Genomic DNA, 17,139 nt, shown 5'->3' with positions numbered 1-17,139 from the left:
CATATCTCCCTCAACTTTTCTTTCCTCTATCCACTGCACTATCTGCCCTAAATTTCCCACCCTCGACCCACTTTCCGACCTCCATCAACTTACTTTTCTTCGACCTACGACACTATACAACTCAGCCCCTAATCTAACGGCGCTACAATCACGATTAGATCGTCAAAAAGAACTCAGTCATCTTGCAACCAACTTCCATGTGTTATACTGGTCGAGTATGCCAATGAGATGATTCAATCGTACGTCGACAAAACATGATTGACGGCATTCATAAATGTAGGCTGGAATCTCAATTGGTAATCAATAACCATAATGAGTGGCTTAAAAATGTGCTACTAATTAAGCTACTGATGGCGTCGGGTTTGAGGTGGATGTTTTTAAAATTTTGAAAGGCCATTCGATATCGACATACCTGAGTTCATTTTCCGAAACTCATTCAATGTCGCTGGTATCTCCGTTCAAGGCAAAACGATGAGGAAATAATAAAATATTTGCACGCTTAGTCATTTTCAACGAATGCTCTGCCATATTCTGTTGTATATACAAATTTCTTTTACGTGACTGAGAAGGCTGAAAAGTCAAAAACAGTCAAAAATATAAGTCGCTCAGTGAGTGTAATCCTTTCCAAACTATCTTAGAGCCATGAAATGTTTTGTCGTAGCTAGCGTTGCCAACTGCCCTTTAATTCATCGCATAGTCCCAAAATTAAGCTTATGTTATCTGCAACTTAATGAAGTTGCAAAGGACGCAGTTAGTACGTAATCTTTGGCATCGCTTTTACTATAAAATGTTGAAGAAAATTACTTAATACGGATCAGCATCATATTGTCACAAGACTCACGACATGGCCAATTATTAAGGGCATAAAACGGCCTGTTAGAATTTAGAAAATTGTTATTCCCAACAAAAAAAACATCAGTAGCCCAATTAGTAAAACATTTTTAAACTGCCAATTAAGGTTATTGTTTAATATTTGAGATTCCAGCCTACATATACGAATGCTGTCAATCATGTTTTGTCGGCGTACGATTGAATCATCTCATTGGCATACACGACCAGTATAACCCATGGAAGTTGGTCGCCAGATAGCAAAGTTCAGTATGGCGATCGGGTCGTGAATAAAGCGCCGTTAGGTCAGGTACCGAATAGTATAGCACCGTAGGTCAAAGATAGGTAAGTTGTCGCAGATAGGGCAGTAGGTTAATATGAGAGAGGATGAGGGAGATAAAGCGGTGGTTCGAGGATGCGAAAGTTGGGGGAGGTATGGCAGTGGGTCGAGGGTAGGAAGGTTGAAGAATCTAGGGCAGTGGGTCGAGGATAGGAAAGTTGAGGGAGGTCGGGCAGTGGGTTGAGTATACGTAAGTAGATGGAGATAGAGCGGTGGTTCGAGGATGTGAATGTTGAGGGAGGTCGGATAGGGCAGTAATTTTGGCCCGCAAACCACGCAAGTTTGCCGGCCTCTGGTGTAGACTTCAGAGCCAGTTAAGTTACTACCCTTTCTCCCTCCACTTTCTTATTCTCGATTCTCTGCCCTGACCCCGACCAACTGCTCCACCTTCCTATCCTCGACCCACCGCCCTATCTCCCTCAACCGTCCTATCCTCGACCCACTGTCCTATTTCCCATCCTCTTCGACCTCTTTATCCTCGTCTCATTCCCATATCTCCCTCAACTTTTCTTTCCTCTATCCACTGCACTATCTACCTCAAATTTCTCACCCTCGACCCCCTTTCCGACCTCCATCAACTTACCTTTCTTCGACCCACGACACTATACAACTCAGCCCCTAACCTAACGGCGCTACAATCACGACTAGATCGTCAAAAAGAACTCCGTCATCTTGCAACCAACTTCCATGTGTTATAGTGGTCGAGTATGCCAATGAGATGATTCAATCGTACGTCGACAAAACATGATTGACGGCATTCGTAAATGTAGGCTGGAATCTCAATTGGTAATCAATAACCATAATTAGTGGCTTAAAATGTGCTACTAATTAAGCTACTGATGGCCTCGGGTTTGAGGAAACTGTTTTTAAAATTTCGAAAGGCCATTCGATATCGACATACCTGAGATCATTTTCAGAAACTCACTCAATGTCGCTCGTATTTCCGTTCAAGACGAAACGATGAAGAAATAATCAAATATTTGCACGCTTAGTCATTTTCAAAGAATGTTCTGCCATATTCTGTTGTATATACAAATTTCTTTTACGTGACTGAGAAGGCTAAAAAGTCACAAACAGTCAAAAATATAAGTCGCTCAGTGAGTGTAATCCCTTCCAAACTATTTTAGAGCCATGAAATGTTTTGTCATAACTAGCGTTGCCAACTGCCCTTTAATTCAGCGTATAGTCCCAAAATTGAGCTTATCTTATCTGCAACTTAATGAAGTTGCAAAGGACGCAGTTAGTACGTAATCTTTGGCATCGCTTTTACTATAAAATGTTGAAGAAAATTACTTTATACGGATCAGCATCATATTGTCACAAGACTCACGACATGGCCAATTATTAGGGGCATAAAACGGCCTGTTAGAATTTAGAAAATTGTTATTCCCAACAAAAAAAACATCAGTAGCCCAATTAGTAAAACATTTTCAAACTGCCAATTAAGGTTATTGTTTAATATTTGAGATTCCAGCCTACATATACGAATGCTGTCAATCATGTTTTGTCGGCGTACGATTGAATCATCTCATTGGCATACACGACCAGTATAACCCATGGAAGTTGGTCGCCAGATAGCAAAGTTCAGTATGGCGATCGGGTCGTGAATAAAGCGCCGTTAGGTCAGGTACCGAATAGTATAGCATCGTAGGTCAAAGATAGGTAAGTTGTCGCAGATAGGGCAGTAGGTTAATATGAGAGAGGTTGAGGGAGATAAAGCGGTGGTTCGAGGATGCGAAAGTTGGGGGAGGTATGGCGGTGGGTCGAGGGTAGGAAGGTTGAAGAATCTAGGGCAGTGGGTCGAGGATAGGAAAGTTGAGGGAGGTCGGGCAGTGGGTTGAGTATACGTAAGTAGATGGAGATAGAGCGGTGGTTCGAGGATGTGAATGTTGAGGGAGGTCGGATAGGGCAGTAATTTTGGCCCGCAAACGACGCAAGTTTGCCGGCCTCTGGTGTAGACTTCAGAGCCAGTGAAGTTACTGCCCTTTCTCCCTCCACTTTCCTATTCTCGATTCTCTGCCCTGACTCCCGACCAACTGCTCCACCTTCCTATCCTCGACCCACCGCCCTATCTCCCTCAACCGTCCTATCCTCGACCCACTGTCCTATTTCCCATCCCCTTCGACCTCTTTATCCTCGTCTCATTCCCATATCTCCCTCAACTTTTCTTTCCTCTATCCACTGCACTATCTGCCTCAAATTTCTCACCCTCGACCCCCTTTCCGACCTCCATCAACTTACCTTTCTTCGACCCACGACACTATACAACTCAGCCCCTAATCTAACGGCGCTACAATCACGACTAGATCGTCAAAAAGAACTCAGTCATCTTGCAACCAACTTCCATGTGTTATACTGGTCGAGTATGCCAATGAGATGATTCAATCGTACGTCGACAAAACATGATTGACGGCATTCGTAAATATAGGCTGGAATCTCAATTGGTAATCAATAACCATAATGAATGGCTTAAAAATGTGCTACTAATTAAGCTACTGATGGCGTCGGGTTTGAGGTGACTGTTTTTAAAATTTTGAAAGGCCATTCGATATCGACATACCTGAGTTCATTTTCCGAAACTCATTCAACGTCGCTTGTATCTCCGTTCAAGGCAAAACGATGAGGAAATAATAAAATATTTGCACGCTTAGTCATTTTCAACGAATGCTCTGCCATATTCTGTTGTATATACAAATTTCTTTTATGTGACTGAGAAGGCTGAAAAGTCAAAAACAGTCAAAAATATAAGTCGCTCAGTGAGTGTAATTCCTTCCAAACTATCTTAGAGCCATGAAATGTTTTGTCGTAGCTAGCGTTGCCAACAGCCCTTTAATTCAGCGCATAGTCCCAAAATTAAGCTTATCTTATCTGCAACTTAATGAAGTTGCAAAGGACGCAGTTAGTACGTAATCTTTGGCATCGCTTTTACTATAAAATGTTGAAGAAAATTACTTTATACGGATCAGCATCATATTGTCACAAGACTCACAACATGGCCAATTATTAAGGGCATAAAACGGCCTGTTAGAATTTAGAAAATTGTTATTCCCAACAAAAAAAAGAAAATCAGTAGCCCAATTAGTAAAACATTTTTAAACTGCCAATTAAGGTTATTGTTTAATATTTGAGATTCCAGCCTACATATACGAATGCTGTCAATCATGTTTTGTCGGCGTACGATTGAATCATCTCATTGGCATACACGACCAGTATAACCCATGGAAGTTGGTCGCCAGATAGCAAAGTTCGGTATGGCGATCGGGTCGTGAATAAAGCGCCGTTAGGTCAGGTACCGAATACTATAGCATCGTAGGTCAAAGATAGGTAAGTTGTGCAGATAGGGCAGTGGGTTCGAGGATAGTTAGGTTGAGGGAGATAGGGCAGTAGGTTAATATGAGAGAGGTTGAGGGAGATAAAGCGGTGGTTAGAGAATGCGAAAGTTGGGGGAGGTATGGCAGTGAGTCGAGGGTAGGAAGGTTGAAGAAGCTAGCTAGGGCAGTGGGTCGAGGATAGGAAAGTTGAGGGAGGTCGGGCAGTGGGTTGAGTATACGTAAGTAGATGGAGATAGAGCGGTGGTTCGAGGATGTGAAAGTTGAGGGAGGTCGGATAGGGCAGTAATTTTGGTCCGCAAACGACGCAAGTTTGCCGGCCTCTGGTGTAGATAGACTTCAGAGCCAGTGAAGTTACTGCCCTTTCTCCCTCCACTTTCCTATTCTCGATCCTCTGCCCTGTCTCCCTCGACCAACTGCTTCACCTTCCTATCCTCGACACACCGCCCTATCTCCCTCAACCATCCTATCCTCGACCCACTGTCCTATTTCCCATCCCCTTCGACCTCTTTATCCTCGTCTCATTCCCATATCTCCCTCAACTTTTCTTTCCTCTATCCACTGCACTATCTGCCCTAAATTTCCCACCCTCGACCCACTTTCCGACCTCCATCAACTTACTTTTCTTCGACCTACGACACTATACAACTCAGCCCCTAATCTAACGGCGCTACAATCACGATTAGATCGTCAAAAAGAACTCAGTCATCTTGCAACCAACTTCCATGTGTTATACTGGTCGAGTATGCCAATGAGATGATTCAATCGTACGTCGACAAAACATGATTGACGGCATTCGTAAATGTAGGCTGGAATCTCAATTGGTAATCAATAACCATAATGAGTGGCTTAAAAATGTGCTACTAATTAAGCTACTGATGGCGTCGGGTTTGAGGTGGATGTTTTTAAAATTTTGAAAGGCCATTCGATATCGACATACCTGAGTTCATTTTCCGAAACTCATTCAATGTCGCTTGTATCTCCGTTCAAGGCAAAACGATGAGGAAATAATAAAATATTTGCACGCTTAGTCATTTTCAACGAATGCTCTGCCATATTCTGTTGTATATACAAATTTCTTTTACGTGACTGAGAAGGCTGAAAAGTCAAAAACAGTCAAAAATATAAGTCGCTCAGTGAGTGTAATCCTTTCCAAACTATCTTAGAGCCATGAAATGTTTTGTCGTAGCTAGCGTTGCCAACTGCCCTTTAATTCATCGCATAGTCCCAAAATTAAGCTTATGTTATCTGCAACTTAATGAAGTTGCAAAGGACGCAGTTAGTACGTAATCTTTGGCATCGCTTTTACTATAAAATGTAGAAGAAAAATACTTTATACGGATCAGCATCATATTGTAACAAGACTCACGGCATGGCCAATTATTAAAGGCATAAAAGGGCCTGTTAAAATTTAGAAAACTGTTATTCCCAACAAAAAATCATCAGTAGCCCAATTAGTAAAACATTTTTAAACTGCCAATAGTGGCTTTAGTTAGGGAGTTAGGGAATTAGTTGAGGGAGCTAGGGCAGTGGGTCGAGGATAAGAAAGTTGAGGGAGGTCGGGCAGTGGGTCGAGTATCGGTAAGTAGATGGAGATAGGGCATTGGGTCGAGGACAGTTTTAAGTGTCTTTAACGGAGTCCTGAGGGTCCGTACGGAGCACTTTGAGAACCCAAAGTCTACGTAGTAGGATATAACAATGCAAACAACTAAATAACGAATGTTTATCCGACTTTTGATCTCTTCAATTCTTCCTCTTTACACTCTACCATTGCAAAATTCTTGGTACTTATTTCAAGAATGGTTTTGCGAGTTTAGGACTTATATTTACCAAAACACAATTAAAATCTAACAAATAACATGCGAAAACCGACAAAACGAGGTAATATCACAACCACGAAAGACTGTCTGAATGGCAAAAGTATCTGAGCGCTTCTGAAACGTTTATTGTTACTTCAATTTTGCACTTATGTTGATTGGCCAATGTTACGGCAGTAAATAAGGAAGTGTATACTAGGGGAAACATTCATAAATATAATCAGATATTTATAAAATTGTTATACATAAATACCCTGCACAGACGTGATTCTCATATTTATGGAAAATTTAAATTGTTTCGCGACCCAGAGCGGAGGGCTCCGCAACCCAAACTTGGGTCGCGACCCCGTAGTTGCGGACCCCTGCTCTAGAACACTGGTTCTCAACCAGTGGGCCACGGCCACTGGTCCGCAGGAACATTTAAATGTGGGCCACAGACCTCTTAAAAATTGCTAGAGTTGCTGATGAATTTAGTTAAATTTGATGGTAGTAGCAACGGATGATGCTGTTTTTTTGCTACAGGGTTGTAATTTCCACCTAATTATTATTAAAGTGAAATTGTCAATTATTGCAGAAAATTTTTTGTGTTTTTTGTGAAATTTTTCACCAGCATGAAAAATTTAGTGGGCCACAGAATTATTGTGCAGCGAAAATGTGCCACGAATGAAAAAAGGTTTAGAACCATTGCTCTAGATTCTAGAATATATATGTTATATAATCATGATGTTGGAGACAGACTGTGCGCGGTGCGCGGCATGTGTAGACATTTGTACAATTTTAGGATTTAAAGTATTCGGTCCAAGATGACGCACATCCTGAACCCGAACCTGGTAAATATACAATGTTCAGGTTGTGCGCCATCTTGGTACATATACTTCAGGAGCGCCTTTTTGTTAAAAAAAACTATTTCATAACTACATGGTTTAGTTTTGCATACATAGTAACATTGAATCTCCTTACAATAAATTTTAGTAGAATAAATGGTAGTTTCTTTCGCTAATACAAGCCAAGATCCATCGACAGCATCTAGCCACTTTCTATTGCGCTCTTCGAACTACATTTGCGTTGCCACGCGCATTTGGTTTTCCTAGTTTAAGCTTAGGGACTTGGGGAATATTTTATTAGTGGAATTGGATTGGAATATTTGACCTCGTCTTTCACTCCGAACAAGGCCATGTAAAACCATCCACTGGTATCTAAAGATGTGTAACGTGTTTTCTTTTGGAAGAACCGCAACTTTTCAGTGCTGCATTGACTTTGATAAAATTAATATATCCTTGTGGAGATAGAAGGTATGCGTATGCAAAACCGAGATGTGCACCTGTTATGCCAACATAGTTGAGTCAAACGTTTTGAATACTAGTACATCACACACATTTTCCTGCGTGCTTCGGTTGTACGTAGTAACGCGCACAGTTTTGCGCACATGCATCAAATTTCACTTGATTATTGAGCTATATGTTTTTGACGAGCTCTTGTGTATGATTTCATTCCATAGAATTTGTATGCTGTTCTAAAGAATACTAGTTTAAGCTTTTTCATTCATTCAAACCGCGTGTTGAAAGTAAGTTTTGTAATATTGCGTGTTGGTTTCCAACATCCTTAAATCGGTGATGCCAGTAAATCTTTAATACGAAAAGATCAGTAACATCTGCAATAAAAACAGCAGTACTCACTCAAATGACAGCTGGGGGATAGATACTCTTAGTATCTGCTCCATCGCGTGCCTCTTACAGTCTTACCAGTTTACATGAGTGCCAATTGGTATCTAACCTCAGCCAGAGACAAAAAGTTTCGGACTGCAGTTGGCGTGACGAAATGTTTTTAAATATATATTCTACAATAAGATTATTTGATTGCATACTACTGAAAGTTCCGCCTTATATGTCTTTTCCCATTGCACTATTCCTTTACTGATATTCGATAATAAGACCCTCATCTGACATAGTTCTTAAAGTGTGTAGATGGGTATAATCTTTTCCACGCTGTTCAGATGGGAATGCGCGAATATATATAAGAATTGCTAATATTGATTTGCAATGCGATGAAATCCCATCTTGGCATTTCTGCCTCTCGCAATAGCTGCGTATACTTATCGGGGAAGTTCTGTGGCGTGGTTATCAAATGAAAAAAAAAACCTGGGAGTATCTTTTCTACTACTCTACTACTATCAAGCCTTGACATTTTGTGAAAACTTTTTTTCACGTAACCTTTTTTTAAAACATCCCCAACAACCACAATTAAGTCTGTTATTAAACTTCCGAAACAAACACCTAAAATCTATCGTAAATACAGCATATTTGACAATGTTGTAGTGTGACTTTTTTGGCCTCACATTTTTGATATTTGTAGTTAGAGCTCTTGGGGCTCTGTCAAACAAAATTACATACAAAACATTGATTGTAAATTGCAAAACATGATCATGTTGTTGGAATAACTTGGCATTTTACCACCCGAATATTAATAAAATCATAAAATTTAAAAATCCGTTTTTGTCAAATTTTTGTTGTAGCTGAATTCCAGGAATAGCATGACAACAGGCAAGAGAAGCACGGTCGCCTCTTTTAGTTTATGACAGGGTTTCTTAAAAGGGAACCCCGTCGTCCTTGGAGGCCACTGATCGGTTATCTGGGAGCACGAACAAATAGATGGAAATGCGAATATATATTAAAAATGTATTTTTATAGAAGAGAAGAAGCAAAAGTGTTGAGAGTCTTTGGTAGTTTGAAAAGCATTGGCATGGAACATAAGGATGAACTACATTTTTCCCCAGGGATATACTATATAATGTAGCAATTTTCTCATTCTTGTTCTCGTGATATCATTATCTTTCACTGCGTAGTCGTGATCATCCCGCTGCATAACAATTCTCGCTAACAAATAATTGACTGTTCTTCACCGGGTGTATATCCACTTGAACCACTGGCGACTGTATTAGCAGGCTTGTATTGTTAATTGCAACAAAAACGGGTATTTTGAAATAGTACTCTTTATTTTACGCGAATATTTCGACAGTATTTCCATATACTGTATATGGGTCGCGACCCAGAGCTTGGCTCAACAAATACCTAAAAGTTATTGATTTTATTTCCCAGTAAATTTGGTGCTTGCGTAGTTTGTGCACCAAGATTGCGCACAACCTGAATATAGTATTGTAACAGGTTATGGTTCAGGTTGTGCATCATTATGATACACATGTTTGTGCGATGGATCGGACTCTGCTTCCAGCGTCATCTAAGGTCAGCTCGGTTCAGTGGCTGTAATTGATTTCTGCTGATTCAAACCCTACAAATAATGCCATGAAAACTAAGCCGATTTTATGTAAATGTTAATTTTTGTTTACCTTTTAAATAGACAAAAATACAGATAGAGAGAGCTGATAGAAAATAAAGAAAGTATATTATGCACGGTGTAAGAACATCTAAAAACGATTGGTGACTCAAAGGGAAATGGGCTCAATAGAGTCCCTGGTGTATCATAGCTAGTAAAAGCAGGAAAAACGGTTTTAATGGATTTATTTGCCACCGGTCTCGTGTCTTAGCGTTCAGCTTTTGTTTGATAGAATTCCACTCTTCTCTAGTTCCACAGAGAAACAAATTGGTCAGATTGAACAAGAGTGAAAAACACCGTTTTTCTCTGAAATATGCAGAAGTCTTCGTTTTATTTCTAAAAAAGTATTTTTCATTTATTCCATTCTAAAAGAGCAATGTCCAAAGATGGGTACGAAGATACAATGACTAACAATGACACAGTACCGGTAGCCTACGGTGTCTACAAATGCCGTTTCTAATTTGTGCCATTTTAGGGCATTTGTCTCACATATACCAAATGTCCCACTATTCTAACTGTTACCATATAGATTATAGAATATATATATATCTTGGAGCAAATGATTACGGTATTCACATGAGGTGACAATCATACCATTGGGACACGAATTATTTTGGCGCGTAACTCACCACGGCGATTCATGTATTTGTTCAAAGCGGATTTCTTATATATATTTCCTTTCGTTATTCGGATACAAGGGAGAGAAAAGGGCCCGGTACTATTTTGACAATGCTTTGAACCACACTTTGTGATATCTCTCACCAATTCATGCTACGAATTGTTTTTTTGCAATACATATATAACTTTTGATATGTCAAGAGTATGTATTTCACACAAATATTTACTTAACTCAATTCAGGATATATATATGAACTTTGAAAGCTTTTATGCCTTTATCACAAATTTTAATAAACTCGTGATGAATCAGCTTTAGTTGAACAAATGAGCAAACATAAATATGCTTGAAGTAAAATTAGCATCAGAAATGCAACAGAATTTTCCACGGTGTAACTATAGGTTTTATATCCGTGCCAGTCGCATACCGCCATAATAATGAAAAGATGCCGAATTTCGTTTTACTGCATGGTTTCGTTTAATTTTATAAACATTTCTTATTTCTGGTTATTTATTGCAAAGCATAATAAAACAGTCAAATAGTATTCTTTCAGTAATGATTTTGAAACGTAGTATCATATAATATGATGGAATGAAGAATGTCGTGATCGATATTCCTTACTGTAACTTTTCTAAAATTTTGATTTCGGAAGGCGTTAATTTCAGAGTGATTTTTATTTTCTGAATTTATTCTGCCGTTTTTTTTTTGCAAAAACCTAAAGCTTTACAACTGTGAGGTTCACCTAGAAAATGTGCAGATATATAACAGTACATGGAAGAGAATTTTAAACAAAGCTGTAGAAATCATGTAGTATCTCTGGAAACGTCATTTCCTATCACGTCTGATATCTATATGGAATGACTTACATCTGACGATATAATTCTGAAAATATTGCTGGAAGAAGGTTGTATAAACTGCATTATGTTGACATGCAGCCTATTTCTAACAGCGTGCATTGCTGTGGTTATAGATGTCCATAGCCATCCAACCTCGTTCATTTATGACAAATGTGGTTTGACACCAAGACACCAAAAGAGAATGTAGACTGGTCTCAGGCAAGTATTTATGAACGTATTTGATGTATGAAGTATACATGCTAAACTAATGGAATACTTCAATAAGTAATTATGAGAACACTTGCCCTTCGTAATGGGGTGCGGCAATTTTGGGAAACTCTTTAATACCCAATTGCAAATATGATCAAATTATATTTAACTTTTCTGGATAGATACCTTCTTCAGTCTGGTATCTGTCATCTAAATCTCCAGATGGAATGTTTTCGAGAGTAGTCAATTGGCAAGCTATAAAAAATATCACAAATTACTTCCAAGTCATTTCGACCCGGCGTACTGGTATCTGAGATTGCACCACAATTTTCAGATTTGTTCAACGTTTCTTTACTACAAAAACTCTTTGGAATTCCGAGGATTTTTTTTGTTAAATATGTCATCCAAGAAAAGAACTTGGTCTGATGACTATTTGCAGTATGGCTTTACCTGCTCAGCTGAACGTGACTCCAATGCGAGAATGGCGTGAGAATTGCCCCTTTTGAATTGAAGCCACGTATCTCTCAATTGGTTACCGAAAAACAGCAGCAGAAGTATAACTAATAAATCTAATGAATATTTGAAGTTTACTGTTTGTTGCAATTTATTCTGCTACAACCAATAGAGCAGCCAGTTTTTTTTTCGGTGGTTGATACTCTCTTGACAAAGCATTTCCTTCAAATTTAACTCGCAAAAACAATCTATAAGGCAACGAATTCATATTTTATCAATTGAAGACGGTCAAATTTTCTATAAATGTGTACAAAATCGACTTACCCTCAATAAGTTCAGGTTGCGCTTTTTGGGGTTCGACAGAAGCTTGCAAAATAGCGTAGGGGTTCGGCAGGCTCACAAAGTTAAAGAACCACTGACTTAAGCGGTCCTCGAAAATTCCTTCATCGTGGAAACTTTGTGGAAACGTTAGGCACCACGTTCTAAACAATTATATAGAATCAATTTCTCCAAATACATTTTTCGTAATACCCCGCCTTTGAAATAGAGTGAAAGAGAGATTGATAGAGAGATCCGATAGTAAATAAAGCAAGTATTCCAAACATTGTCTATCAAACAAACAGTGAAATAGGTGAATATTTTTTTGTTATGTGTCTGAATATTTATTTGCTATATCGTTCTATAATATGATGAGTGGATATAATATGCGTCAAACAATCCAATTTTCGGCCGTGGCATTGAGAAAAATTTAGAGGCGATGTCACATTCAAATCAATCAAAGTATTTCTGACGCCAAGAAGATCTTCCGCTGTTGGATATGGTGTTGGTGTAAACACTCCGATCCATCGAATCCCTGGAAAATTTGAGACTATGTTGTAATTAACGTTGTAATATGAAAATAAATACTATAGTGAATATGGGTAAGAACTGATCAAAACTAAGTACACCAAGGTATCCGTTTTGGTATCAAATTTTACATAATTTGGATTTTATTTCATTTTATTAGATTATGACATCTGTTATTTTGTGCGTGTCTGATTGCTCTGGAAACACAATGCTACTATGTTTTTTTTTGTCTCATTTAACGCATTTGATGTTTCTCGAAACGGGGACTTGAAATATAATATTTCTACTCAATTTTAATTAAACGCAAAGTAAAAACTAATTTGTTCCCTGTAATTGTTACACTTCAAAAATTACCTTCAAATTTATTACAATCAACAGCAAGAATATATGTTAAATAATCTGATGCAATTAAGATCTTTGTGTTGCTATTCGCATGAGATTCAACTGTAAGAATAAACACATAAGGTATACAAATGTTTGTGTTACAAGTGGTCACAATAGAAAGTAATGTACAAGTATTGAATAAATCAGATCATAACATAGGATTTCCATTAGATTTCTCCCGTTTACTAATGGGTTACTTGGTATATTTTATACAATAGTATTGCATATCGCCTTTTTGTTATGGCGATAGTTTGCAACAGTGCTTAGTTTGTCTTATTAAAAAGGCATAAGTTTCGGCATTTTGTCAAATATATGACTTTCTATTTTTTAAAACTTTTCCTTAAAGATGCTAAGCTGGGGTATATTAGCGTTTGATATATAGTGAGAAACGAATCAAGAACATGCGAATATGCAAAAAAATCGACGCAAATAATTAATTTCTGTAAAATCCCTTAAGAAATGCATTGCGCGCATCGGAAAATTTGGAAGCATATCGTCAAAACGAGAGAGGCTTCAAACGATCCCGCGAAAACGAGAGAGAAGCACACTCTATATTTGTATATCTCTGTGAAAATAGCTCACAATGTACTAGAGGTTATCATAATTCATTTGATTATGGATAGTTTGAAATAAGTTACGCCAGTTAATGTAATTAGTATCATGTATTTCCAACAATGCGAAAAATCATAGTGACGTCATATGGTTTTCTTAGTGAAATTAATTTTGGGGTCATATCAAAGATGTTCATGTAATATGATGTCATAAATTAATATAAAAATTCCCGTTGTACGGAAGATCTGTATGTTAATCACGCAAGTATACTAAATAATAAATTGAATATAGAAAACTAATAAAACGCATTACCTGTAAACTTGAAGTCAGAGTAGCTATTTCTATTTGTGCCAAGAGAGCAGGGACTTGACCCAAATTCTACCCTTTTTTTATTTTTTATGAAATCGCTCATCTGGGACTTCAAAGAGAGGAGTGTAGGAGTATTATTAAAACGTATCTGGGCAATATTTAATATGTACAATAGAGATGATATGGCAATATTGTTATCAGCGCAATGCATATCGTGGCTTTTTATGGAAGTATGTTTGAGCAGCATAAATCGCCCAGCTTTACAAAACTGCCAAAATTATCAAAACCAACTGGAAACGTGACAGTAATTACAAGAGAAAATCTCTTGTACAAGAAGACCAATCCATTTTTTCAACTGTTGGTACGTCGCCCATCAAGATCCGTCTGTCAAAATCGGTGACAGCAAAATTACTTTCGCTGACCATGAAGTTTAGAGTGACTGTTCTGTACCATTGTCCGACAAACAATTCCATTGTGAGAAGATATTACAAGTCATCGTTGTATTAAAATCTCGATTTGGGCACAGATAGCAAACGTCAGCTTCAATAACAGATGCGTCGTATGCCATGAAAATTACAAAATTGCAAAAAAATCTTAGCCCGCTGCTTCAGGCAAATACTTGCTTCACCTATGTTTGAATATTGTGACAAAGGCCCATGTCTAGGCAAAAAACAAACATGGGTGGAAATATGTTAGAAGTCTTTCACGTTCATTATTATTCTGGTAATTGTAAATAAAACTGCAAGCTGGTTCCTATTCGGCACATTGCCATAAGTTTATAGGATAAATATTCACGTAGTATGTGAACTGGGTTAGCGTTAATAAGCAATAACTTTATTCAGATTTTCCTTATTTTTGTTATATTTTGAAATCGAACTGCCTGTGTTGGCCAAGTAAATATACCCCTTACCGTAGGTTTCAGTCCTTGATCTAATGTGGGCAACAAAATTAGTTACCTCCATATTTATACTTCTGATAAAGAACAACTTTTGTATTGCAGCACACGAATGCAGATGGAAGAAAAACTAATTTTGGTGAAAATATGATAATTTCGAATAATCTGTTATTATATTCTTGGATTCGTTGAATACCTCATTGATCATGCTACATGTGTGTGCGTTGACAGCTTTTTACTGTATTATCTATCTCCGTATTTCCATTGATAACGTGCCTTTCAGCCTTTCTTGTAGGAGTCGTGCCCAAATTCTGGTCTACTAATATCTAAACAACACCAACTATTCTGAAGATTAAATCGAAATGTAATTGGTTGATGTCAAATTATTATGGAATAAATAAAAAAATGAAATCAAGCTCTTTGTCGTCATGTTTATGATAGTTCACAGCCTAGAAATATAACGCGGTCCGCTTTCCATATAGCATAGGTCAGAATGGCTGGTATTCTTCTAGAAATTTAGTCAAGTTAGGATACTTCGTTTATCAGTTACGGATGAAATATTTGTTTGGCGGGTTCTTGCGCATGTGGTAGAGGGATTTACAAGGGTTTTCGCGAATCCGTTCTTGGAATGCCTTGATAATCATCGAAACGTTTTTTTGACGTTAAACGACCGCAGCTAAACTGTAGCGTGATATTTAACATTTCAAAAATTCGGTATTAGATGCAGTACTGGATTACCGATTCAAGCAAAATAAGCACGTGCTCAGGGCACCAAGGAAATGGGCGCACCACAAAAATTCCAATAGACAATCTGCAATAGAATTTCAAGGAATGCATTTATGATAGAATGGAAAACTGATTGACCATAATCTAGTACGGTACTTTACATTGTTTAATTATCTTATATTTCATCAGAATCCGGGGAAAGATGACGTGCGGCCTCGACGTAATTTCAGAATGAATAGAAAGGTACATCGCACGCACGATTTAGTGCGTTTCATCTTTAGTGTATGTGGCATGTTTTACCTGTCGCGGGGCTCTTAAGACAAAATTTACGGCGTTTTTCGTTTTATTTTTACTGTGACATCGTTTCAATCTGTAAAGGTAATTAATGCCGCATCAGTTCAACCTGAGATGTTCTATAAATTTAGTAACAGTAAACCAGAGATTAGACCAGTGTTTCTCAACTTGGGTACGATCGAACCCCTGGGGTTCGATGAAGCTTTTCCATGGGTTCGACGAAGGTCCTCTGAAACATTTGTATATTATGGGACCATTACCCAGCGTACTAATTATACAAAAAGATCTGTAGTTTATAGCAGATATACAAGTTTACACGTTTAAGCAGCTCATAAAACAGCCGCGTGTAGCTTCGCGTAGATAGTAGATACACGTTTTATTGGATCTGTCAATGACTGTCACACATAAGTTTTTTCAATACAATACATCGAGAACACATATTGCCACATATATCGTACGCTGGGTTGCACGTACTTTTCGGTGATAGCGTTTTGCGATGCTTTCTGCTTGTGATCACGAGATATCTTAGCTATTTATGACAAACCTAGAAGGTTTAAGTTAATATTTGCGTGAACGACATCTTCATTCATAATTGACTAATAAAATGTAACTCAGTTTTACTAATGAGTGGAAATAAGAAGATAAGTGTACTTAAATAAATATAATATCAAGGCATGTTTGAATTTCAAGTACTGTTTGTGGCAAATGTATTTGCTTAAAATTTTTTGCTTATAAATATATATAAGTTTATTTTGATTTCCCCTAAACAAAAAAGCACGCAAAACAACACAATGGATACACAGTGAATTGAGAAAATTGGTTGTTATCTTGGGTGTCATCTCATAGCCATTACGTATTTTCTAGACAATCTCAATATGTCGCTGAGTCATATGGTATCTCTATTTCTATAAAACAATGGACAAACGCCCTTATCCGATTTTGAAGATTGACTCAAGCTACCAACGTTTTTGAGGCATAATGCCATCTTTCGTGTCTAAAAAAATGCATTATATTTTTTATTAGTATTTGGCCTTCACACTAGAGATGTAGCGATGTACCTGTATCGGCGATATCTGCCAATTTTTCGGTATCCGGAGTGTATCGGTATCGGCTAAATTTAGACCGATATTTCCGATATATATATTTAGCTTCTAGTATCATTCAGAATGTTTTAAAAAAATAGGTTAGAATACTAATCTTGAAAATTATTTTTTGTTTGGATAGATCATGATCTATGAGCCATTGCACGTTCTGTTCCCACACCCGTTGACCTGTTTTAAGCCCTTTATCAGTCTAACTGGGTCAATCAATTTGGGTATTTTCGCTACCGAATTTTTATATTAAAATTTTTAATATTACATGGTAATTATGGAG

The 17,139-nt window shown here is 37.9% G+C and overlaps 1 long non-coding RNA gene across 1 annotated transcript in view; it reads right to left on the bottom strand.

Annotated features, from left to right (window-relative positions):
• Window positions 1-13,000: 13,000 nt before the first annotated feature.
• The window catches only part of LOC144431179 (uncharacterized), a 48,312-nt gene continuing 44,173 nt past the window's right edge, over window positions 13,001-17,139 (bottom strand). The window contains exon 3 of the long non-coding RNA XR_013479853.1: window positions 13,001-13,049. This is a non-coding gene — a long non-coding RNA (uncharacterized LOC144431179). The remainder of the gene's footprint in view (window positions 13,050-17,139) is intronic.

Source organism: Styela clava, chromosome 13 (genome assembly GCF_964204865.1).
Source record: "Styela clava chromosome 13, kaStyClav1.hap1.2, whole genome shotgun sequence".
Classification (NCBI taxonomy): Eukaryota; Metazoa; Chordata; class Ascidiacea; order Stolidobranchia; family Styelidae; genus Styela; species Styela clava.
Note: the sequence above shows the minus strand (reverse complement) of the source record. Positions and strands in the feature narration are given on the sequence as shown.